Source organism: Panthera tigris, chromosome D2 (genome assembly GCF_018350195.1).
Source record: "Panthera tigris isolate Pti1 chromosome D2, P.tigris_Pti1_mat1.1, whole genome shotgun sequence".
NCBI lineage: Eukaryota > Metazoa > Chordata > Mammalia > Carnivora > Felidae > Panthera > Panthera tigris.
Genome location: NC_056670.1, coordinates 81,572,305 through 81,599,173, shown reverse-complemented (window position 1 = coordinate 81,599,173; position 26,869 = coordinate 81,572,305). Strand labels below are relative to the sequence as shown.

General features: G+C 48.4%; 2 protein-coding genes across 4 annotated transcripts in view; one reads left to right on the top strand and one right to left on the bottom strand.

Moving 5' to 3' along the window:
• DOCK1 (dedicator of cytokinesis 1) overlaps positions 1–26,869 on the bottom strand; it is a 524,611-nt gene that overhangs the window by 224,485 nt on the left and 273,257 nt on the right. The gene's annotated exons all lie outside the window — the stretch shown is intronic.
• The window catches only part of INSYN2A (inhibitory synaptic factor 2A), a 58,194-nt gene continuing 55,829 nt past the window's right edge, over positions 24,505–26,869 (top strand). Inside the window, exon 1 of the mRNA XM_042961090.1 lies at positions 24,505–24,575. The gene's annotated coding sequence lies outside the window, so the exon portion shown is untranslated. The remainder of the gene's footprint in view (positions 24,576–26,869) is intronic.

Below are 26,869 nucleotides of genomic sequence, written 5' to 3'. Positions count from 1 at the left end.
GACTTCACCGCTGCTAGGAGAGGTCTTCTGTTTGACAACCACAGGCTTCTAGCCTCCGTCTGACTGCAGTTATGAATACATTGTTCTGAAGGCCAAAAACCTTGTAGCAGCAGGCAAGAATTAATTTATGAAATTAACGAACCAGAATCCTATTACCAGTAAAACCTTGCTGTAGCGTAAGGCTCGATCCGGGTGTCCGCCGTGGGATTTGGTACCTCAACAGTTGACGGGGCGGAATACGGATTATTACCACAAGGAGAAAGGACAAAATTCCAACACGCTTGTGAAAACGCAGGCTCCTGACGGTTTACAGAGATCCGTGCACAGCTTAAAGCCAAAGCAACCCGCTGCGTATGAACATGATAAACAAGAATATTTGATACTTAAATAGGCACTGAAGCTTTTTCTCATTTACAGATACCATTTCATTTTTAGCTTTTAGGCTTGCAGTTTCAATGTGTTTTCCTGTTTTGCTCATCTGATCTCTCACGCTGACATCTTTAAGTGCTCCTTTCAAATGCTTTTGACACAGCAATACTGCTTGTGAGAGCAGATCCTAAGGAAACAAACCTAAGCAGAGAAACGTTCGAGGCAGAAAGATGTTCGAAGCAGCATTACTTATCCCTGGAGATAATCTAAATATTTTACAGTTACAAAATAGTTAAGAAAAATCAGGAACACTGTTTTGGCCGATACAATTTGCAAAGTTTTATTAGGAAGGCAAAGCAGGAACATGGAAAAAAGAGCCAGTCACAGGATATTCAATAGGTACACCAGTGAGGAACCCAGGTAAGGACTTCTAGCAAGTGATGGGAAAGGAAGCAGCACACCATGGAAGTCTGCACGCAAGGCCAAGATTTATGCAGCAGGAAAGTAACAAGAAACGAGAGAAACTGAAAGAGAAAATGTATTAAGGGATGGACCAGGATGGAGACAGGCAGATTGAGAAATGCCATAAAAAGAGAGCGAGAGAAAGTGCTCAGAGAGATAAAAGGAATAAGGATTTTGGCGCCTGGGTGGCTCAGAGAGTTAAGCATCCGACTCTCGATGTCAGCTCAGGTCATGATCTCACGGGTTCGTGGGTTCGAACCCCACGCCGGGCTCTGTGCTGACAGTGTGGAGCCTGCTTGGGATTCTCTCTCTCTGCTCCTCCCCTGCTCCTTCTCTCTCTGAAAATAAACTTTATTAAAAAAAAAAAAAAAAAACAGGAAAGAACTTAAGGTATGTAGTGTGTTTAAAACACATACACACATTTTGGTAGCATAATTCCAATAATTTCATATATAATGTAAAGCAGGGATGTTACTTAACCTCTCTGAGCAGCAACTTATTCACGTATAGATTCAGGGTGGTTATTTTTACCTTCAAAGGTTGTTTTCACAATGTTTGATACCTAATGGATCATCAAACGTGTCCTCCTGGTCTATCCATCAGCAACAAGGAAAAGATAACTACATGCCCACAAGAGAGCCACAGGATGAAAGCTGTCCTAAGAGCATCCGACCCTAACAGGAGGCTGTTAGGGACCACAGGGCAGGGGGAGATGCCCGGAGTGCTGGTTAGAAGGCAGCAGCTGGACATTCCCTAGGAGCTGCCCAATGGCGACAGAGCAAGAAAGAAGAGACCAGTGTGACCTGGGAAGGGGGAAGCAGAGTGGCAGCATTTGAGGGCTAGGAGAGTTCTCCGCTCCAGCACGACTGCAGAGGGGACACGCGAGGACATGGGACTCGTGAACGCGGCAATCCACAAAAGGTGAGGGAGTGAAAACAAGGACCAAGCACAACTGGCTTTGAACAAGAGACGACACATCTGTCTCCAATTCAGGAGAGGACTGTAGACAGGACGGCCAACAACAGGCATGTCCTTCTCAAATGACCTCGAAGGAAGAGGAGCCCGAGGCCACTCCTATCTGACCGCTTGTCATAAACACGCGGAGGGAGGAAGCGTGACCTCCAAGCGAGGGCTCAAGTAGACGGTCATGCCATGGACAAGGTGGCCAGCTTGGACACAAGGGGACACAGGCGGACACTAGGACAGGGAGAGAAAGCAAGGGAAGTCCTCTCTGTGGACATGTGTCTCCTGCAGTGCCACCTGGCAAAGCAGAGCTCACAGACCACCAGGCACGTGGCAGCCTGGTGGCCTCAACCACAAGGCTCGTGCCCTGGTCTCAAGGTACAGTCCCGAGGCTACGCTCTTTTTTTTTTTTTTTTTTAATATTTATTTTTGAAAGAGAGGGAGAGACAGAGCGCAAGTGGGGGAGGGACAGGGAGAGAGAGAGGGAGACACAGGCTCCAGGCTCCGAGCTGTCAGCACAGAGCCCGACGCGGGGCCCGAACTCACAAACTGCGAGATCATGACCTGAGCCGAAGTCGGACGCTTAACTGACTGAACCACGCAGGCGCCCCAGCCAAGGCTACGCTCTTGACCAAACAGAAAGGCTGCCAGTTCCAGGAGGGTCCCTACACCTCCGGGGACGCACGCCCACTCCAAAAGGAGAGGGCAAGGCTGCACCTGTCACGCATACACTTTCTACTCAGGGCTGAATCTTCTGTTCAGTTAGAAGGCTGGCTTTTTTTCTAATGTTTCACAACCTCTGCCACATTGAAAAGTAAGGACAAAAGATAAGGCTTCTACAGTGGGAGGAGGAGGGTACGTGGGGGTCTGCCCACGTCTCTTGAACGGTAACGCTCTGCAGCACGGGAGGGTGGGGCACAATTCATGCACCCGAGCCATGTTGAATTTGGAACGTATGAGCGTTAATTTTCGCCTCTTCATTTTCCAACAGGTGGAACAGTGAGGTCGCCCGGCCCGGAGGCTGCCACACAGGGTCATAAGGAACACTTCCCAGGGTGGTGCCTCCTGGGACCACCTCTTTCCTGACTCGGAAAGAATGACAGGTGTCTCAAGTGGTCTTCCCTTTAAAAGCTGGTGGTGCCTCTGAGGACACACACTGACCTTGATTTTGTCTCTGCCCAGTGAGACTCTGTACCGTGCACTTTCAGACTGCTTCCAAGGACTTGTTTCTTTCCTTCTGGACCACATATTCACTTCCACGTGGAGTCTGATAGAAAAGCTCACAGAAGATACTTCCAAACTCCAGTACTTAAGAGTCAATATAATGAATGACACCTCAACACACAGTCTCCACTGAGTGACTCCCAAGTGACTCCAAAGGGGAGTTTTTGTTCTTTGCCTGGATTCAGCCCATGGATCTGGCAGATGACCACAGTTTCCTGAAAATAATTTCATTCATGAATTCTATAATCACTCCCTTCCCTGACTCCCAGGTGTCAAGGATTCTGTGATGCCAACCCCTGGGAACGAACCCTCCCTTGAAAGCTGGTAATCATTTATTGGGGAGCAGCACCTCCATGAGCTTACATCTTGGGTAGAAAGGTGCAGTCAGATAATTCAACGCAGCAACACAAATGAATATGCAGAGCCACTCTGGAACAGAGGGCATGGTTCCTTTAGGCTGAAGGTACTGGGTAAGTAAAAGAGAAATCTGGCTCTCACTACCCATGCCACTTAGATGTTTTTGCTACTAGGGGCGCCTGGGTGGCTCAGTTGGCTAAGTGTCCGACTTCAGCTCAGGTCATGATCTCACGGTTCGTGAGTTCGAGCCCCGTGTCAGTCTCTGTGCTGACCGCTCAGAACCTGGAACCTGCTTCGAATTCTGTGTCTCCTTCTCTCTCTCTGCCCTTCCCCCACTCGCGCCTCTCTCTCTCTCTCTCTCTCTCTCTCTCAAAAATAAACATTAAAAAATAAATAAATGAAAATTTGATATTTTTGCTATTGTTTTCTGGTTTTTTTGTATCTACTAAGAAGAAAAAGAAAGAAAAAAAGTTGGGTCTTGACTATTTCGACCATGTCCATAAAAGTTATCTCATGTGTGGGCAGGGTTTTTCTGCCTTTTCTTTAGCTCTGCTTCATTTATCTTGAAATCAAACTTGCGGAAGCATATTTTAAGCCTCTGAATGAGCTCTAGTTACAAAAAGTGCCCATCAGTCAAAGAGCATTACCAGAGCCATCCTGTCTATTTCAGGGTCTAGAAAAACAAGGCAGCGCTATTTGTTCACAATCCATCACTGCTCATCCCTGCTAGCAGGAACTCAAGATAAACAGGGTACAGATTTTAGCTGAGGCTCCTGTTCTACATCGTCTTGGTCACAAGCCCTCGGCTTCCAGGGTTGCTGGGAGCTAGAGACAGCGAGACAGTGCTCAGGGTCAGGCCACCAATATGTCCCCATCACACAGAAAGGTACATGCCTACATCAACAAATATAATAACCATAAACATAATTCTGGATTGGAGAAAGAGAATGAGGAGTGCCTGAGGGGAGATCAGAGAGGCAGAGAGTAAGTTCCATTATGACTGGCACGGATTAGATCTGGGGGACCCAGGAAGCACTGGGGACTCCTTGCCTGCCTATGCATTCCCCTTACCGAGATTATGACCCACATTCCAGCCCAGGGTATGTGGCCTAGAGAAACTCGAGCATAAGAACACCAGGGCATGGTTAGATGGATGATTTTAACAGCACCGTTCCAATGACAAACAAGGACACCGCCTACACGTCCACGCAGGAAGAAGGGATAACGTGGCCATGATGTTGTTCTACACCTGGAATTATATTTTGTAAAAAAAAAAAAAAAAAAAGGGAATGACCCACATCACAAAACCATACGTCACAGGAAAATATGTGTTATATCACTCCACTTATACGAAAGGAGAAAGCAGGCAAAATGTAAGAAAATACTGTTAAGGGATACATAAAAATGCAATGCGGCAATCAAGTTAGAGCAAGGAGATAAGTTGCCCAAAAAACCTGACTGAAGACCACAGCAGAAAAAGAAAGAGGGGCGCCTGGGTGGCTCCGCTGGTTGAACGCCCGACTTCGGCTCAGGTCATGATCTCACGGTTGTGAGTTCAAGCCCTGCGTCAGGCTCTATGCTGAGATCTCAGAGCCTGGAGCCTGCTTCAGATTCTGTGTCTCGCTCTCTCTCTACTCCTCCCCTGCCTCTCTCTCTCTCTCTCTCTCTCTCTCTCTCAAAAATAAATAAATATTAAGAAAAAAAAAGCTTAAAAAGAAAGAAAAACAAAGAGGCATGTAGTTGAGGGTCAAGGGAACATCTAAGGATCTTGAGCTGTGGGCGGCATACGGCCCGTTTTTATTATGTTCTTAAACTGCATGTATTTGTATGGAGTTGTTGAATCACTACACAGCATACCTGAAACTAATATAACACTGTATGTTACCTACCTGGAATGAAAATTAAAACATAATAAATAAATAAACTGTACACACTTGTATTTATTCTCTCCTATGCTCGATAGATTTTGATTTTAAAGAAAGAAAAAAAAAATGAAAGGAAGACAGTGATGCTGACAATCAGGGGACTGAGGCAGAAAGCTCTGTAGTAGGAAAGCCCAGGGCTCTCCCTGCAAAATATACAAGCAAGGAAGCATCGTTTCCCAAAGTGTGTTCCCTGGAACACGGTCCCGGCATGCTTCACAAAAATGCATACATAAAGAGCTCCGGTAAGGAAAGTCCAGAAAACATTGTAATGCTCAGCTCTGTCTCAGCTTTTACAAATTTACAGCGTACATTAACATATTAAAGTTGCTGCAAATACTGCTGTCGGGAAACATTTTCATTTGGTTTGACTCGATCTTATGCAATCTTATGTGACCAATCCATGAAGCAGAACTGATCACTATCGCCCCCAAAATCCTATTTCGGATTCCAAATCATATAAAGTCTACCCTAGCCCAGAAGCTGACAGGAGTACTTTATGAGGAATAAATCAGATCATTCAGGGGAACACTCTAGATGTATTGTTCTTTTGAAGAATTTAGAGAATATCACAGATTCTCTGAATAAAAAGAAAAATATGTCGTGTTCTGTATCTAGGATCCTACCTGCTGCTTGCAATGCTACCCAAAAATGCTTAACTTGTAAGCAGTGTGTTAAAATCATTTTTTTTTCCACCAGGAAGAACAAACATGAATGTATTTGCAGCAAAGATAATTAGTACTAATAAATTTGTTCTGAAAAATTAGGGGAGAAACTATAGCCTTGAGTTTGTTACAGGTGAGAAATGTTTGAGGAATACTCTAGTAGAATAAAACAGAACTTACACCTCTATCTATGGACTGCAGGAATATCCCTGCTATATTGTCAAATGAAAAAAAAAAAAAAGCAATCTGACAAGACTTAACATAGTCTTACCATTAGATCCAGCAACTGTGGTCTTTAGTATTTACCCAAACTGGATGAAAACATAAATGCAAATAAAAACCTATACATAGATGTTTATGGGAGTTTTACTCATACCTGCCAAAACTTAGAAAAAACAAAGATGTCCTTCAGGATGATAATGTATAACTATGGTCCATCCAGACAACAGAATATTATTCAGCGCTAAATACAAATGGGCTATCAAAGCATGAAAAGAGAAGTAGGAACCTTAAATGTGTACTACTAGGTGAAAGAAGCCAATCTCAAAAGGCCACATATTGTAGGATCCTACCTACGTGAAATTTTGGAAATGGCGAACCGCTAGAGACAGTAAAAACATCAGAGGTTACCAAGGATTGGAATCTTGGGGACAGATAAGCAGACAAGGACACACAGTATTTTGCAGGCAATGAGGCTACTCAGTATGATATTATAGTGGTAGATATGTGTTATTATATATTTGTCCAAACCCACAGAATACACAGCACCAAGAGTGAACCCAAACAAACTATGGACTTAGGGTGATTATAAGGTGTCAGTGTGGGTTCATCACTTGTAACAAATGTATCCTCTAGTGCAGGATGTTGATAGTGGGGGAGGCTGTGCCTGCGTGAAGAGGAAATGTCTGTGCTTGCCCCCCAGTTTTGCTGTGACCCTAAATCTGCTCTAAGAAAATAATCTGAAAAACTGCAGGATAATGTCAATATGTTAGTTCTACTTTGTAAAAACAAAACTAAACAAAGAAAATACCACTCTCCCTTCCACTCCCAATAATAATCCGAACTTACATATGTAAATAAAATATTGCCTAAATTCTCATGAACGTGAAGACAGGTGTGTAAAGGCAAAACACCAGGCTGTGTGCACAGTTAACTACCTGAGCAGACACGGGAAGGGGAAGGGGGACGGGGCAAAGAAGTGAGATTTGATTTCATGCATCCTTTCATTAAATGATTACCACATATCACACAAAGCACATACTATAGCTAAAAGTAAAACAAATAATTTTTTTTAAGTGAAAACACTTCTCCAAAGTTAAATTTAAGGGGCAGAACATCATCATGGAACTGAGTTGCAGGAACGCGGCCCGGAAGCAAACGTGATCTTCTCCATCATTTGCGGGGGGGAGCACGGCAGGTAGGGAATGAAGAAGCTTTCACAACAAGGCCAACCAGCTGACTGGGTCTTGCAGAGTCTTTAACCGAGAAGGTCATCGTGACCGCCATTTATGGTCAGGCACAGTATAGACTCGGTAAGTTCATCCTTGGTTGATGGAAAAAAAAAGTCTGCACAAACAGTCAAAACGTTCATAAAGGACACGAGAGGTTCCGAGTGATTGGCAGGGCAAAGCTTAACTCTGATCTGAAAGCACACAGGGGCAGAGGGAATATGAAGAGAGGGTCCAGGAAGCAAGGGGTCCGGTCCCGGGCAGTCGGCACATGCCTGAATCGGTTTGTAATAATAAAGCTTTTTACCTTTCAGTGGAAACCCATTTTCAAATTCCTTCTGGATTCTGTCACAGGCTTACATATCCCCTCTAGCACACCTAAGTAGGAAACACCTAGTAAAAATAAAGTCTCCCTTTCTTGAAACACAGCCCGGCTCGGCTCGCACATAGTGGCCCGGCGCACGTCTGCTTCTACCGACATTTTTTACGTGAGCACAACGGCCAGACTGAGCCTTGAAACAATGTTGTGCTGATCCGCACGGACACCCAACTGGGGACTGGCGGGCAGAGAGCTGATAAGCCAGTGGAAGGGGTTCCATGGTGCGTTTTCCTTCAGGACACTACCCTCCAAGCCATCGAATATAACGCCCATAATCAAAATCATGCAGCCACTGGCGACGGGTAGTTCTTAAAAACTGAACGAGATAAAATTGATTTTCAAAAATCGCCAGGATAAAAACCAGTGTGGGATAATTTTGGAACAAAGGCATACTTTCCAAAGCGTTGACTTCTTCAAGGAGGAAAACGCATTGTATTCTCGAAAGTGAATGTAATTTTGTTTGCAGGTTTAAATCTTTTTCAGGGGCACTATTTTCAAACCTGGGAACCACAACTGTTCCCACCGACAGGAAGTGATCTGCAACGTTCACGTCTGCGTGGAAAAGGCAAAGGACTTGAGTCAGGAAAGGGTCAATGTTCCCGGCCACAGGGTGTAATCTCAGGGCACGTCCCCAACCCCGGGGAGGATTCCGGGTCCCCAGGGGTGGCTGGTGACGACAGGGTCCCTGCCAGTCGCTGGCTACACCATCTTTTTGTCACCAATGACATGCATTGCTTTTGAATGTGTTTTTTATAGAAATTATGGTGTTTGAACTTTTCTTACTTGACCAATTATGTAATTTCTACTAGGAAATCATTTCTACTAGGAAAAAAAAATCAATGTATTAAAAATTCAGTAATAAAAGCTGTTAAATGCCAGAGACAAATAGGACAGTAATAAAAGTGTCCTCTAAGGGGGACCAGATGCTGGTCAGAGATATGTCTCGAGATCCCAGATTCACAGATGGAGGCAGGGATAGTCACTCCACACGCCTCTGTGAAGAGAGAAAACCACACACACAGATCCAGGTTTTGCCAAGGTCAGTGAGTCTCAGGAGCACCCTGGCCGGAGTGTTTCTCCTCTTAAAGCATCTGACACCATCTGGGGCACCTGGGTGGCTCAGGGTTAAGTGTCTGACTTCGGCTCAGGTCATGACCTCGCGGCTCCTGGGTTCGAGCCCCGTGTCTGCCTCTGTGCTGACGGCTCAGAGCCTGGAGCCCGCTTCGGATTCTGTGTCTCCCTCTCTCACTCTGCCCCTCCCCTGCTCACATTCTGCCTCTCTGTCCTTCAAAAATAAACATTAATAAAAAACATTTTTTTTTAAGTATCTGATACCATCTGCCTATGACCCTCGACTATCAACCCACTGAGTAAATTAAGAGAAACGTCCTGCCCAACAGAGGAGACGCACAAACCCCCTCTCCCCAGTGCCCCCTCCTGCGGTGGGTGTACAGGGTTAGGAGGGGGCCCAGCCTGATACTCGGGGAGGGGGGGGAGCTGGCTGTAATGCACGAAGCCATTAAGCCCCTGTCACATTCAGAAATGAGCCTCAAGAGTAGTCTGAGCTTTTCGTCACTCTTCCAAAACATTTTAGGAGTGCCTAGGACAAGGCAGCAGAGGGAGAGAATTGGCATGAGGCTTTCAACTTCCTGTACTGAGGAATCCTCAGGGAAGAAAACAAAGAGAGAGACCAGCAGAGGTCATCCTGCCCTAACCTCAACCAGCCCTGGCTCCTGCCGGGAGGGGCAGAGCAAAGAGCTTCCAGGGCACCACAGGGTCTAAGGCCTGTGCCATGAGCACCTTGAGGTGCACGGTGACAGAGGGCAGAATTAAGGGCCAAGGAAGCAGAGGAGGAAGGAAAACGCAGCAGCCTGACTTGGCTCGTGGTAGGTTTGCGCGTCTGGCTTCCTGAGCTCAACCGGAGAGATTATTTCCTGGTAATCACAGAAAGGCCCCTCCTGACTGTATTAGCAGCCAATTGCACAGGTCCCTCCCTCCTTCAGAAGAAATTCTCAGGCACGGGTCCCTTTACAGCGGCTCTAATGCCTCCTGTCACCTCCTCGGTGCCACACGGCTTCTGTGGGAGTCGTTTGCAGAGGCGAGCAGGGGCCGTTCTTCCCGGGATGAGCGCTGGGGCCACGTTATGGGCGCTGACGGTGCCCGCGGCACGTGTCGGATGGCAGCAGAATGGAGTCTTTACGGTAGTTTCTCTAGGTAATGGGACAATAACCACCAAATTTAAGACTTCATAAAAAATTTCATTCTTACTGTGAGGGAACCAAGAAGCGGAGATAGAAATCTTCTCTCTCTCTTTCTCTCTCTCTCTTTTTCCCCCCCCGATTGAAAACATGAGGATAATAAGACCGGCCCAGCACGGTAATGCGTCGGAGGGACTCCACCACCAGCCGCACGGCAGCCCGGCGTGGATCCGCTAAGTCAAGTCTCCCTGTCCTTGGAGAACAGCAGAGCAGGCGTTGAAACCCCGAGGCCCTACTCGGGTGAACTCGGGAGTGGGTCCCGGCTGAAGTCAAGTCCTCAGAGGTTCTGCCTAGCTGGGAGCACAAGTGAACAGAAGGAGGGGGCGCCTGGGGGGCTCACCAGTTAAGGGTCTGACTGTGGTCAGGTCATGATCTCCCGGTTCGTGGGTTTGAGCCCCACGTCGGGCCCTGTGCTGACAGCCTGGAGCCTGGAGCCCGCTTCGGATTCCGTGTCTCCCTCCCTCCCTGCCCCTCACTGACTTGTGCTCTGTCTCTGTCTCTCAAAAATGAATAAACATTAAAAAGTTTTTTTTAAGAACAGGGAACAGAAGGAGGCGGCCACAGCCGCTCACGAGTGTCACGGCGATGCCTGGGTCTCTGAGAAGTCCTTTCAAGAAATTCTACGTGTAAGACTTAATCGCCCCAGTTGCGGGGCATATTTATTTTTACAACTTATTTGATGGAGCGCTCACTGGTGCGAATCACTTTCTTGCATTTATACGACTTTTGCATTTCCCAAACCCATCATTTCAAAACGAAGGCAGCTCTGACCAAGGGAAAAAGGAAGAGTGGATGTGCTTGGCCCCGTGAAGCCCACCTTCCACTGGTGTGCCCCTTCATACCGTCGGTCCCGGCAGGGAGATGACACCCAGCCTCACGTTTGCGTCCACCAAGAGACAAAGGTGACACGGGGTCCGCCCAATCCCACGCTGCGCTCTCCCCAAAGTTTCAACTTGCCGTTGCTGCTTTCTCCAACCCTCAGAAAATCTTAAGTGAGATCTTCCCGTGCGAAATGACCTCTGATTTTGTTTTCTTATATGAAAATCCAGTCAAGCCCTCACACATACATACACACAAACGTGCGCGCACGCACGCACGTGCACGCCTGTTTATTCTTAAACTCCAAAGGCAAGCTCACCCTTCTCCTAACTTCTCTGAGATAAACATCCTGACTCATCGGTTCTCAAAGCTCCCACATGCTGTCGGCTGAAGCGAAGTATAAACCCAAAGAACTGCCTCTGGATATTCAAGGGAATTTCAGTGCTTCCAAGAGTTACGCAGTGAGAAGATAAATTCTAAAATGCTTCTTTCAGTTAAACACACTTGAGAGAAATGAAGGTAGGCTAGGCTTCTCGTTGCTGGGTAAACACACGGCCATTGCCAGAGAGAGATTATATTAACGACCACTTGGCAAATCAGGGCACAATGCACAAGGAACTAATTTTAATTAATAAATGAGCTCCACAGTCCTAATGACAGGCAACACAAAAATGTTGCTATAGAAAACTAAATTAAAAGTGTATCTGATGTCTCTAGAGAATTTGCAAAGTACTAACAGATGATACAGTATGGACAAAAAATTCAAGTGGGTGAAAAGACACTATGTCGCGTTTTGGGCATGCTTAAAAAAGTACAGGTCATGGAATCTTTGCTCCCTAATGACATTTAATCTGAAGAATTAAGTAGAACATTAATAACGATATTTGACCGATTATTGATCCTCACTTTTGTGAAAAATTCGTACTAAGCTAATAATTATTTTTCACGTGGGTACAAAGAACAATTACAGAAACTTAACTATTCATCTCCATTGCTTGGAAGCTGTCGAAACAAACAACAATACATCAGTCACCATAAAAGCTCCAGTATTAAAAGCCTACAGCAAAGATATTCCATTTGGTTTCACGAAGCACTTAGATAAATCAGCCAGAGATGAAAATCCAATATTAACTGTTCAGTATTGTCTTGTCTTGACTTATATAGTGTTTTCTCAGGGGGGGACCACAGAATGGCAACCACCCCCAACATACACGGCTTTCCCTTTGAAGAGACTACTGCATTTTTAGTTCCAATAACCAGAGTATTCTCATAACTGGCAAAGCAAAATTCTTCTGGCACACAATGACAAAGATGTTACCATTCCCGGTCTGGGTTTTTTCTATTTTTCCAAGGATGTGAATCTTGAGGCAGGCAGTTAGCGTTACTCAAAAACAGACACACAACTCCATCACCATACCCCTCACCACAAGTAATCTTTGATAGAATATACTGACCTAATTCTGCCCAAATTTCGATTCAGGCAGGTTTCCTAGAATCTGGCATATATGCAAAGAAAAAGGAAAAAAAACAAAAACAAAAACAGTTTCCCATGATGAATCAAGTGCTTTATTAATTCATCCTTAAAATTGGGTTCTACATATGGAAGCCAAATTCTTCAGAAGGACTTATGCTATAAACCGGGGACCAGCAAACTACAGCATGGGGCAAATCTGACCCACCCCTTGGTTTTACAAATAAAGTTTTATTGGAACTCAGCCACATTCACTGTTTACCTATTTTCTATGGCTGTTTCCTGCTTCAATGGCAGAGAGGAGTTTTCACAACAGAGATTGCATGACGTACAAAGTTGAAAATATTTATTATATAACTCTCTGAGAAGAAGTTTACAACCGCTGCTATAAACTATTCCTCCCGTCAATAATTAGGTGGTAGAGTCACTTGCCTCTAAAGGCAATGCCAAAATGTGACCCTCATCCACGTTCCAACATGTACAAGAATGAATGCTTTTCTGTTTTCCTGGGAAAAGGATATGGTAATTCCAGGTCTCACAAAAGACCTGGAATGAAATGGCATTGGTTCATCCAGGTACAAGTGAAAAAACAAACAAGTGCAAAATCTATCTATGTTTTGCCTCACCGGAAGTTGCATTGTTACATGACACTTTCGGAGTCCATTCTTAATCCTTCACAACTTCTCAGTAGTGGCTTCTATGGAAGATTCCCAGCTTACGTGGTCACATTTGTTGACCTCCCCCTGCTTCTTTCCCCATCTGACAAATGGTGCTGATAATGGCACTTAGATCTACAGAGATTTTAGGACCATTAAGGTGGTAATTCATGTAAGAGCTCTAGAACCATGACCGGCACAGAAGAACCAACCGGTATAAACGGACTTAGCTCAACGAAACTAGAGAATGAGGATGTGGTAGTGTTTTTCTATTTCTCCACGAAGGTCCAGAGTGTAAAAATAGTTACGGAGGAAAGATCGTACCCCACACCTGCCTGCACTTCCTGGAGAATGGGACTTGAGGTGCCAAGACTAGTCTTTTATCCAGAGGAAATTAGCATACACTTCAAAGAAAATATTTCATGAGCCAGTAAGTCTGCAGTCAGAACCTGAACAATGCAGGGATGTGGGGTAGCGACGTCCCTGCAGGGGAAAGTCTGCGTGTGACTTATGACCCCCGAAAAACTGAACTATGAATGGCCTACTGGTGACCGGAAGTCTTACCAATAGCATAAACGGTCAATTAACACATATTTCACATGTTATATGTATTAGCTACTGTATTCTTACAATAACGCAAGCTACAGAAAAGAAAATGTTACTAAGAAAATCAGAAGGAAGAGAACATAGATTTATAGCATTTTATTTATCAAAAAAAAAGAATACACATGTAAGTTCAAACCCGCATTGTCCAAGGGTCTATTATATTTATATCGGGGAGAGCACAGTGTTGGTTATTGTAAAACAGAAATAAACAGAGTCACACTGGACAAGATCTATAGACCTACTAAGAAGAGAACATGAGTGTATTCCAATTTTTGAAAAGAGGTTTTGGCTAGGAATGTTCCACGATTCCTTCGCACGACCTATACAACCAGTCCTTCAGTTTACCTATCAGGTGAGATTCCATGGCTTAGTACATCTTAACATTGCTCAGCAGATGAAAATAAGAGAAAAATGTGCACAGCACCGAGTACGGTGCCTGGCTCTTTGGGAGATACGTTGCCTTCTTTATTTTTTGAGCTCTGGCTTCTCCTGAGAAAATGCCACCCAGGTGTTAGAAGCAGACTTTAGCAAACAGAGAGAGAGCCCGCGTCCTGCGCTGGCAGCCTTAATCACGCCCAGACCACCTTACTTGTGGAACACGTGCAGAAATCCACACAATTTCGGAAACTGCCAGCGTATACGTGCATTCCTACATGCACGATATACAAGAACACACGGTGGATCGCGCTGAACAAAAGAGACGCAAGCCTATGAAGTCATGTATGTAGTCATTTTTGACCAGCGATCCCCGTAAGAGCATGAGAGGCAGCGATTATTTGAAGGAAGCCTTATCCCAAATAAGCATTTGTTAAAGGGAAACCTTACAGCTGACCTGTTGCTAAGCCATACTTTCCATACAAGGAGTGTGTTTAAAGTGAGTTATACCCCTGAATGGATAACTTTAAAAATATTGATTCTATTCTGTATGCAAATGTAGAGATTATGCATGCTTGTCAAGAAATAAAGAATAGGCAAGTCTACAGGAGATCTTTGCATTTTACATGGTCTATAGATATTATTTCTGCTTTAGCACGGCTTATTTAAATTTCATGGCGAACATCAGCCGCGTTTCAACACTTGTCACATGCCTCACACCTTACGCTGATTTCACTTCAGCAATGTTTTAAAATGTCCTTTAAGTACGAACAAAGTATGCATTTCCATCAGAAGAGCAAGAATTCAAAACCGCACTCTGCACATGCCTGAGGTACAAAAGGAAACCAATTCTTGGGAAAGCTATAGGCTCAACGGTGTGGCATCTGCCCCAGGCCACTTATGCACCCAGGAGGGGGTACCCTATTTTCTTACGAAAGGCTGTCCAAAATTTCAAATGCCATTCTGCCCATTTGCCCACAACAGCAGAGCCTGAACATGGAATTGCCCGGGCTGAACCCCAGAGCCTGAACCAGACAGCCAGAACCCTCGTTCCTGGTCCTTGCTGGGGTCGGAGCAGAGAAAGTTCCAGAAGTGAAAATGTTCATTAACACCCAGGGACCAAAAAGGAAAGAGCCAATAACTTATGAAACTGCAGGTGAAGCTGTTGGCTCTTTACTATTTTCATGGTGTGAATGAATCACAAGTCTTATTTGAAGGGACTCAGAAGTATCATCAGCAATTTCATGTGACAATATTTACTTTGCTGGGAAGGGGGAGAAAAGGTACCATTAAAATGAATTTCTTCATTTTCATATTTGCACTCAGCGAACAAAACAAATCATCAATAAAGTTCATTTTCGACTAGAACTTGAGGGCACAAGGGTCCTATTCCAAGACATCCTAATGAAGGGGTAATTCTACATTTGCTCAGGCTGATCAAATGGGGCAAAGTGATCCGCATTAAATGGGCAGAGAGATCTCATTAAACGGGCCGAGAGAGGACAACTCACATGTAATGACGACATGTGGAACCGTGGCCCAAACCAGCCATTTAGGGCCTCAACTGTCACAGTGTCTTGTACCCTCGTTTATGGCTTACCCCCAGCTGAGCATTTTATTATTTACCGAATTCTGTTTGGGGTTCACCCATAAAATGAATTAAGATTTCCTTTAAATTTTACACGGAGTAATGGATTTTTCTGCTAATGTTCTTCCATCTTTTTGGTGACGATCTCCAAATTCACATCTCCAGTTTATTTAAAAAAAAAACAAAACACAAAAAACAAAAAACACTGATTTTCAAGTTTCTTCTTCTTCTTTTAATTTTTTTTTAACATTTATTTATTTTTGAGACAGAGAGAGAGCATGAACAGGGGAGGGTCAGAGAAAGAGGGAGACACAAAATCTGAAACAGACTCCAGGCTCCGAGCTGTCAGCACAGAGCCCGATGCGGGGCTCGAACCCACGGACCACGAGATCATGACCTGAGCCGAAGTCGGACGCCTAACCGACTGAGCCACCCAGGCGCCCCATCAAGTTTCTTCTTTTAACAGAAGAGTCCACCAGTGAACACAGTGGGGGAAAAGCTCTACATGACTTTCCTCCCTCACTGACATGAAATGTTCTGGGATATCAAGACACTTCCTTCTTCCAGCTTCAGGAGGCCTGTGGACGGCTCGGAGTTCTCCTTCCAGGAATGGGAGGGGACCTGCCACTGAGCAGTGATCACTGGGTGCAGAGATCAGAGAAAACTGTGACATGTGTACCACATGTGCACATCTAACCACGTGAACAGTGATCAGTGAGCACTGGCTTTGTATTTAAGAAAGACTATTGAGCAGGGGCGTCTGGGGGGCTCAGTTGGTTCAACATCTGACTCTTGATTTCGGCTCAGGTCATGATTGCACGGTATGTGAGATCGAGCCCTACGTCGGGCTCTGCACGGACAGTCAGGAGCCTGCTTGGGATTGTCTCTCTCCGCCCCTCCTCTGCTTGCTCTCTCTCTCTCTCTCTCAAAATAAATAAATAAACGTAAAAAATCCTCTCTATCTCAAAACTAAATAAACTTTAAAACATGTTCCCTTCAAAAAAAAAAAAAAAGACTACTGAGCAACATTTAAATGTCTTGCTTTTCTTGAAATCCCAGAGAAAATGAAAATTGTGTAAGAAATGTGTCAAAATATGTTTTTGATGACTGCTTTAACAGCAGTTGAAGGGACACTAGCATTAATGAAAGGCAAGCCAGAAGCGAAGTGAGGTCGAAGGCAGCACGTACATTTAGAGCTCAACAAAGCTCCAGAATGTGCCAAAACACAAATTAGGCAAAGAGGAAACGGGAGACCTGCAACTCTACAGTGCAGCGGAATTGAAGTGATGACCTATTTAATTCTCCAAGGATTCAATGAAATGAAAAAAAAGAATTGTCTATAAAAAAAGATGGAACTGAAATTCTGTGTATGACCTTAGAGGTCATCAAACGTAACTCGAGATTCTTTTAAAATTCTATATTCTTCCCATTTGGAACTTGGCATTTAAAACCAAAATGCCCAGGGGCGCCTAGGGTGGCTCAGTCGGTTGAGCGTCTGACTTCGGCTCAGGTCACGATCTCATGGTCTGTGAGTTCGAGCCCCGCGTCGGGCTCCGTGCTGACAGCTCAGAGCCTGGAGCCCATTTCAGATTCTGTGTCTCCCTCTCTCTCTGCCCCTCCCCTGTCCATGCTCTGTCTCTCTCTGTCTCAAAAATAAATAAACATTAAAAAAAAATTTAAAAAAAATGCCCAGGGCGCCTGGGTGGCTCAGTCAGTTAAGCGTCTGATCTCGGCTCAGGTCATGATCTCACAGTCTGTGGGTTCGAGCCCCACATCGGGCTCTGTGCTGACAGCTCAGAGTCTGAAGCCTGCTTCAGATTCTGTGTGTGTGTGTGTCTCTCTCTCTCTGCCCCTCCCCACTTGTGCTCTGTCTCTCTTTCTTTCTCTCTCTCAAAAATAAATAAGCGTTAAAAGAAATCAAAAACAAAATGCCTGCTTTCCAACGTACAGCAGTAGTTTGCGATCACGTCGTCCATGAGCCACAATACTGAGCAACACGTCTCAAGTCCAGTGACAAAAGCACCAGTGGGTTGTTTAGGATAAATAAAAAAACCCAAGTAATACTGTGTCACAACCACTGGCACCAAAAGGATCTGAAATGTTTTTTGTGGGGTATATATGGAATATATATATTGTGACGGACAATGCCAACAACTGTTATTCGATGAAGGAAAAAACATGTGACGATATTGAAATTATATCGGACAAGCAGCAGGTGCTATCCAAATGTGACACGATTTTGGTACATCGCTGTTCCAAGGACTGTTTTGACTTCAAAGTGTAATGGATACAGAGGCGCCCAGGTGGCTGAGTCAGTTAAGGGTCTGACTCTTGACTTCGGCTCGGGTCGTGATCTCACAGTTCGTGGGTTCAAGCCCCGCGTCGGACTCCATGGTGGCGGTGTGGAGCCTTCTTGAGATTCTCTGTCTTTCTACCCCTCCCCCACTCGCGTGCGCACTCCCCCCCCCCCAATAAATAAATACACTTAAAAATAAAAGTAGAAGTGACACAGTGATGAGGCACGGCTAGTAAAGGCAAAAGAACACCCGCTCAAAGACATTCTTTGGTCAGCCCAGACGCACTATCTGCTTTATGAGACGCCTGCGTTAGCAGTTAACGTTTCTAGTCAGGATCTGTCCCGTGAGAGAGCCCTGCTAATGCCACGAGCGCCCGAAGGGAGGTGTTCCTCTCTGGACACAGGTACAAGGTGCTGCTTAGGGCCGGGCAAGTACCAGGAGAGGATACCACCAGTTAACGACATTCTTAATTAGGGCCATAATGTCTGAGTCGCACCCAGTAACTTAGAGTAACACTGACTTATATAACGCGTGTTCTTGGGCAACGCTCAAGTTCGTATCAAAATAATAAACCTGAGCGGGCAGTGTTGCACTGAGGCATCCGGCAGAACTGGACCCGAATCCAGGCTCCGTCCCTTCCTACCTGTGTGACCTTGGAGAAACTACTCAACGTTTCTGTTCTTTCCCGGTGCCCACAATGTAACAGTTTCATGGTGGTACCGTGAGCAGAGGAGACAGAACCTGGGCAGCGTACCTGTGCCTTGTGTTCTACAACCACGGTGGCCCCTCACCACCGTCAAACAGGCCTTGGGAAGGACAAGACTGCAACAAGGAGGGTTCCGCTTTCCTCTCCTTCCCCCTGCCCCCGTCCCGCCGTCAGTGCGAGCAAAGCTCAGGTGCGGACGGAGGGCAGAGAAACACCTGTACGAGTCAGCACCCAGCCCCCCGCACGCGCCGTGCAGCACCCGACGCCTCCCCGCGGTGCCCACCGAAACTGGCAGAGGCCCTGCATGCACCGGGGCAGACGGTCTGTGGAAGGGCCGTCAACAGTCTTGACACCGACAAAGTAGATTAGCAGAGCAGACACTGGAATCTGAAAGCAATTTTTATCCCTTCTTGACCTAATTCTGCTCCAAGGTATCATTCTAGGGCCTGGCACATTACCTGCTACATGAGGGGCTGCCGTCGGCCAGCTCAAAGAGCTGCTGGTGCCACCAGAAGGGATTCAGAAAAGCCCCTTAGCCATCTACTCATATGGAGGAGGAGGCTGGCTCCCCAGTAGGTCAGACCAGGACAATCAAAACCCCCACAGACCCCAGCACCCCCACTGACCACAGGCAGCAAAATGCAGGCCACGTGCTTATTTTCTGGGCCTATCCACCCACAGGCAACAAGGGGCAGGAACTGACTGAGGGGTGGCAAAAGCCTTTGGATTCGATCAGAGCCCTAAAAATGAGGGAGTTTAGGGTGGAAAGAAGGGAGCGAGCCAGAAGCACATGTCTCCTCTTTACTATCTCTAAATACCACTGCCTCTGTGGTACCATGTGGTAAAGGAAACCTACAGCCACCTTTGTTCCCTTGAAAAATAGAACCATTCCATTTCCTACAGATAAATGAGATTCACAATGACGCATAATAGAAAACCAGGGATTTCAACTAATCTGTGTGATGTTCAGTTGTGCCAAACCAAATTGTATTCCAGGCCAACAAACCATCTCTGTCGCTCATCACGGAAGGAAAAGAAATTCCGGGTGGGGAGGGTCCCTGGGGCACGGACCTGCACTTCAGAGACACAGCTCTGCTTCCCACCGGGAGGAAACACAGCTTTGTTGCCAGGACAATGGGACAGCCACAGGCCTGGGGCTTTACACAGAGGGAGACTCCGTTGCTCAGAAAGCCAGTCCAGAAAGCAGAGAGTAAATGCTTGAGCAGCAAATGACAAAGGAAACGATTCAGAAGGGCTATCTCGCAAGTCTTCTAGGCAAAAGAGGAGGTCTGGCTGGAGACCCTTTGAGCATGAAGTCTTGTTCTTGAAAGAGAAGAGCAAAGCATCCTGACGTTACTGATCTCTCCCCTCCAGGTTCAGGCCGACCCGAGTTACCTCTCCTTTGTTGGGGTTGAGCGCAGTTGGTCTGTTACTGTCGCTTCTGAACTGAAGGACGGAACCTGCCATCACAGACACGGACTCACCCGACAGAGTCACTTAGAACATTAAAGGACGAGGTATGAAAATCATTTCCAAAGCGAACTCCATCATGGCTGCATCCGAGAGCCAGACAAATGCTCGGTACGAGACTCCCCAAAACGTAAGTTCCCGTACAAAGCTATGCAAGAAGTCTCATCCAGAACAGCACTACGTTTGCAGACACTTCTCTCTTACCTTGGGTTTCGGAGACAACGTGGCTTCAGCAATTTTGTGGATTAGCAATAAATCAAGTGAACTTCACTGACTGATAATCCAATTCATTTAAAGGGGTAGATTAGGGGAGTACGTGTATCGACACTGCAAAGGCAATGCTTATACCCAGACAGAAAGGAGGCCTACTCAAAAAAAAAGGAGACAGAGAGAGAGAGAGAGAGAGAGAGAGAGAGAGAGAGAGAGAGAGAGGGCATCTCGATTAATTTTCCCATCTGTATCAAGTATGCAACGACCTATCTCAATATATGAATAACACAGCACCACAGAAGGTAGTGTGGTCCAGGGCAAAGGGAACCACCGTTCTACTGTTTTATTTTCCTTTGTATTCTGAGACTTCATTTAAATGGAATCCTATGACATATACTGTCGCGTCTGGCTTCTTCTGCATCATGTTTGTGACTGTCGTTGGCATTGCTGCACACATCAGCTGTCACTTTTTTTCCTTGCTGTATAGTAGTCTACTGCATGAGTAAACCCAGGAATTGTTACCTATCCTACTTTTGACACGTGTTTGAGCAATCTCCAGTTTGGAACTGGATAGACGAAACTGTGCCAAACATCCGAGTACATCTCTGATTTGTATACTCTTGTCTTTTTTTTTTAATGTTTATTCATTTGTGTGAGAGAGAGAGAGAGAGAGAGAGAGAGAGAGCGCACACGACCTGGGGAGGGCACAGAGAGAAAGGGAGACACAGGATCTGAAGCAGGTTCCAGGCTCTGAGCTGTCAGCACAGAGCCCGACGCGGGGCTCGAACTCACGAACCGTGAGATCATGACCTGAGTCAAAGTCAGATGCCCAAGAGACAGAGCCGCCCACGCACGCCTGTATATCCTTGTCTTTTCTAATGTGGAAATTGAGACCTCGTAACTTACTCAACGGGAGGGCTGGAATCCAGCTACCCTCTGCACAACACCTGCACACTGACAAGAAGAAGCCTAAAGAAGAGAGACTCGACTATTTTCTTAGTCATCTCTCTCGTACCATCTTGTCTCTTTATTTTCCGGGTCCTTCTGCTTCAGGAAATCCCACTTTAAAAGGAGCTATTTTTCCCTTTGCAAGTCCATCTTTCTCAGCAAAAAATCGGAAGGGAAATGCAAGAAACCAATTTTTCCCTAATTGATTCCTAAAATGAATCTACTCTCTAGCAACTTTAATTCTTTTCCCACGAGAAGTGAACATAACAACTCATCCTAGACCCTAAAAAACACAGATGTCTCATCCGTAAAAAATAACAGTCGGGGGCTGGAGGTTGCAAGATGCTGAATCCCCACCCCCCTCCCCGGCCCAGGTCTCCCGAGCCAGCCTCTGGCACAGTGTTCGCTTTAAAGATTAGAACATGATGACCCATTAACCTCACCCGTGTAGAACCTCCACAGGCAGAGGTATGGTGAAACAAGCTTTCGTCAGTATTTACATTTGTGATGTGTGGAGATTTGCAATTAAGAAACACAGCAGACCGACGGTTTCCTACTTCAAAAAAGAGGGAGAATACCGGTGATCTGAATAACTGAAAAACAACTATGAATTTCCTAGACAATTGAGCACCTAAAGGTAGTCTTGATGACACGAAGAAGTTCATTAAACTCACTTCTTCATATAAGTGGGTTTTCTAACCTGCCAATTACAGTTTTCCATTTTCTTCCTAGAATTACACACCATGTGGATCTCAAATAACACCGTCCCTGGAGCCTTCTTCCTGCCGGCTCACACTGCCCCCCGTGGTTCCGTCCCATCCTCCCGTGCATGCATTCATGTTTATCTGTTTTCACTCATGGCCCCTAAAACTTTAGTTGTCCATTACCACCAGCACAATTTCAGTATTTCCTGGTAGTTTTATTTACAGTGACATGTTTAAGAGATGGAAGGCAGATTTCGATTTTATGGATTAGCAATAAAGCAAGATTTACAGAAAGCTACCCGGACCACTGGGAGAAATACTGGGCCTGCAATAACGACAGCACATCCCCAGGGGAATTACACTGGCGCGATCCGTGGCAATGATCCCTCCCACCTGGCATCTTAGGTCCCCCAAGTCCGACACAGCCCAACATCAGGTCCCTTCCAGGCAGAGCAGCGGGTTACGGGTCCCCGGGCGGTTCATGTATCTGCTAGCACATGTCTCCAGCCGGCTCTCAGCAGCACCGTGGGCCGGCCAGAGAAGTAAACAGGCTGAAAATGAAACTCGGGATGGGGAGTAAGAAAAGACGATAAAAGGAGTGAGTGGGCAGAGTTTGGAGTCACAGGTTCAGGACTCCCTTCCTGGGTACCTCCGGATGCCAAAGGACCGGAGACTTGTGTCCCAAAGGAGGCTGAGAGGTAAGAAGGGAAACGAGGAGGTTTTAGGTCATCTTTCTTCTGGAACGTTGGGACACAATGCCCCAAGCACCACATAGAGACAAATGAAGCATCTCATGTAGAGCCATCTATAAAGAACAGATACCGTGTTAAGCATGATGCTAGGCTCACTCCAGCTCAAGGAACAAGGGAGTAGCAAACGCTGGGTCCCAGGCATAGGGCTGGGGCTGAGGCCGGGACTCCAGGATGCACAGGCAGAGGCGTGCACACCTGCACCTACGTCTGAAGAGGCCGCGAAGGTACTTTCCCTCCAGTCCTCCCATCTCCCCCCCTGAAGCATGTCGCTGCCCTTGGATCCACCATTTGTCTGCCCTTTCTTGGGAAATACACTCATGAACGTGGCCACTCTCAAGTACGTTCGAGAAGAATGAACTTCAAGCCCCAAGCCTGTGAAAATTGGGGGAGCCAGGAGACCTGCGGCCAGCTGGCTTCTTAGTCCCAGGCCCAGGCACCAACCGGGGTCTGCCAGGAAAAGCTCAGAAGAACCCCCCCCACCCCCCCCACACCCCCCACCCCCCACCACACTGGTGGATCTGGCTGCTTTGTTGAAGGGGTGGGGCATACCTCCTCGTGCATCCCTGCCGGCTTCCTCCCCAAGTGAGCTCAACTCTGCCCTGGAACAAAAGCAACACATACCCTGTGGCATCTGCAGGCCGGTGGTGTGTGTGTCAGGGAAGGAGGGGGGTTTCGATCAGGAGCGGCCCTGCCGCCAGCTCTGGAGTGTTCCTAATGTCAGTGGGCAACAGACCCAGAGGGCACTCCCCCTTCTGTCCTCAACACTCACAGCTGGCCTGCCTGTCGGCCTCCGCTTAGAGAGGCTGACCCCGGGGTGGACTCCTCCAGGAAGCACGCCCCTGACCCTGGCCTCCACTAGGCAGCCATCCCCAGGTGAGGGGGCAGCCGCCTAAGCCCCCTCCCCGCCCCCCTTCCCGAGCTCCGGGATTTCAAAGCCCCGCGGGGCTGGGCCCACTGGCAGGGCCGGCAGCCATCGCGCGGGGACCCCAGCCACCCCTCCCGGGAGAGAAAACGCCGGGTCCCCCGCCCTCCGGCTGCTCCGGAGGCGGCTGGGGGGTAGACTCAACAAGTTCCCGGGCCGCGCAGCGCCGCCTGCAGCCCAGAAACCCCGAGGACGCGCCGCGGTGGAGCCCCGCGCACAGGCGGCAGCCGCCAGCGGCTCCTTCCACCTCCTCCTCCGGCTCGGGCTCGGGCTCGGGCTCGGGCTCGGGCTCGGGCGTCGGCGGGCGGGGGCTCCCCCACTCCCTCCCGCCCCGCTCCCTCCGGATCGCCCACCCCGCGCACGCGGCCCGCCGGGCCCCGCGCCGCCCCCGCCCCCGCCCCCGCCCCCGCCCCGCGGGGCCCGGGGCTCCGCCCGCCTCGGTGCCAGCCGGGCGCACAGGCGGCGGGCGCGCGGCTCCGGCGCCCTCTCCTCCGGCCGCCGGGCTCCGCGGAGTAGCGGGGACCCGGGGGCGGCTGCAAGGACTTCCCTCCCGCTCCCTCCCCCTCTCCGCCCCCGCCTGCCAGCCCCGGCTCCGAGATCTCGCCGAAGACAATTGCAGTAAATGAGGACATCGGAGGAGCACGGCGCCGGGTGGCTGTGGCTGGCTCCGCCGCGCCGCCAGCGAGCGAACGCGCGGGCGTCCCCGGAGCCGGCCGAGCCGCTGCCTCCCCGCGCGCGTCGCTGAGCCGGGCCGGACGCGAGCTGCGGCGCGGGGGCCGGCCGGGCCGGGCGGGCCGGGCCGGCGGCGGTGGAGGGGGCGGGCGGCGGGCGCGCAGCCGGCCGAGTCCCCGGAGCCGAGCCTTCCCCTGCGCGAGCCCGGCGAGCCTCGCCGCGGATGCCCTGCCCGGAGTGCTCCGCGCCGCGCCAGGCTCGCCCGGGTCCGCGGCGAGACATGCCCGAGCCAGGCGCCGCACCGACCTCGACTTATCTGTAAGCAGCGGAAGGTAAGCGGAGCCCCGCGCGCCCTCCTCCCGCTGCACTTGGCCGCGGGCGGAGCACCGCTCGGACGGGCGCCGACCCCGGTCGGGCGCTCGCACTCGCCCCCAAACGGGCTTCGCCGGGGACTCGGCGGCTCCCGGGGCCAGGACGCGCCGGTGCAGCCAGGAGCGGACCGGGCGGCGGGCGAGGTTATGCAACTGCATCTGGCGCGGCCGGGTCGCCGAGGGGCGTCTGGCAACTTTGGCGACGGCCTGGGAGGAGCGGGGCTGCATGTCTACGCTGTCGGTTCTAGACAAACGCCACAGCCTCCTGAGCGCCCGAGAGCCCTGGCCAGGCAGAACTGGGGGATCGCGGGCGGCCGCGTCCCCGGAACGTTTCGAGGTGTTTAAGTATTTTCCAAACTAAAGCGAACTGGCAAGTACGGCTGATTAACTTCGGGGCGGGGGTGGGGGGGGTGGGGTGGGGATAAGTCCGAGCAGAAGGGCCCTGACGCCGGCCGCGAAGGAGAGGAGCGAGCGGGAGCGAAGGCAGATGCCCACGTGAAATGCCCATTTCCTCCCGTGGCGCCAGGGTTCGCTCGGCTTGGCACTTTCGCGGGGCCGCGGGCCCGGGTCGGTGCCCGCGGGCCTTCGGGGTGCGCGGCATCCCGTGTCAGCCCGGGACAGGCGTGGGAAACCAACCAATGCTGCAGAGCGAGCGAGCGAGCGAGCGAGCTTGCTGGCGGGCGAGGGCAAGAGGGAGGAGGGTGCCCGCGGGCCGGCCCGGGGCCGGGGCAGCGCCTGGAGCCCAAAGTCAAGAGCGAGAGTCTGCGTCTTGCTGGTTCATGCTCAGGGTTCCCAGCTGGCGTCTCCAGCGCCGGGATGAAGAACCTGTCCTTGTGACCTCAGCATTCTACTACCCAGAAATAATGCCATGGGCAGATGGAGCTGGCGATAAGGGGATGCCAGGAGTGGGGGAGGAGAGGCGCCTCTGGAGTAAATAGGGGAGAAAGTAGGTGTTTTTTGGCTCATCTACAGAGCAGGGCTTCTGCCCCGACCCCTTTCCCATCGCAGGTCTGTGCCTGGGGGCTGGAGCCAGAGAAGGCAGTAGAGCAGTTTAATATGACCTTGTCTGCTTAGGCGCTTAAATCCTGCGGAAGCATCCTGAGGTGAACTGGCCAGAGTGGGAAGGAACTTTGGGCTAGCCCTGCCTTGGCTACCAACGCACACTAGCATTTCACAGGACTACAGCTCAGACTAGCAGAGGGTCGGGTCCACGCGCTGGGAGGTTTTCCCTCGGACAGGGACTGGCTAGGGGTTACCTCTCCACACGCCAGTGGGGGACTGTCAAGGTTAGAGCGAAGGGGACTTGACTGAAAAATCCCACCCAAATCACCTGACCTGGGCCATTCCCAACGAGTCGTACATGTATGAAAGTGCTCTAACGTTGTTAAGCTTATGCCACAGAGCGAGCAGAAAGTAACCATCGTTTCACTTTGCAGAGGCGGAAAGTGCTGGTTTGTACTATTCACGTTGTGCTATTTATTGCATTCATATCCTGTTGAATGTTACTTTCCAAAGAAAAGTTCATATTTATCCTTGCCTCTTTGCTGTTGTTGTTGTTGTTGTTGTAGTTGTTGCAAGAATGATTAGCAAATGGGCACAAGCATCTCAAAGGAAAAATGGAAGGCCTGCGATCTGCATGCCTCACCAGATATTAGTAATTTACTACCCATGTTTACTACTTACATTAGGTGGCACTGCTACTCATGACGGTTTTATTGGAGGCGCATGTGGATAAAAAATGTCTAGCACAGCTATCGCTAATTGCATGATTTTGCATAAATTATGCTAGCTACAGAGAGTGTGGGCTTTTCTTCACCCAATTCACCATTTCCTTAAAGACAGAAGGATTCTGTTTAATTTCTTTAGCCAAATGAAAGACCTCTGCTTAAAGACAGGATGCCCTTGAAACGCAGAGTATGCCTTTGAACTTCCTACAGTTGTCACGACTTCATTTTTTGTTACTGTGATTAGGACTTGGAGCTTTTATTTCAATCAGGCCCATTATCCGATTGACGAGCACAAATACTGGTTAAGAAATAGGCGAAGAAGGCAAAAGCCGGAGAGTTCCAGGCTTTGCACACATCGCTTCCAAAAAGCCCCGTGGAAAGTTAGATACCCTTCTTACTCTGTTTACCCGGGGGGCTTCTCTGTTCTGCCACAATTGTTTTCCCCATGGCAGAATACAGGATTTTTGTCTTGTTTTTCCCTCGATCAAGAAAAAAAAAATGCAAGTAAACAAGCACGTAACTGAAAGG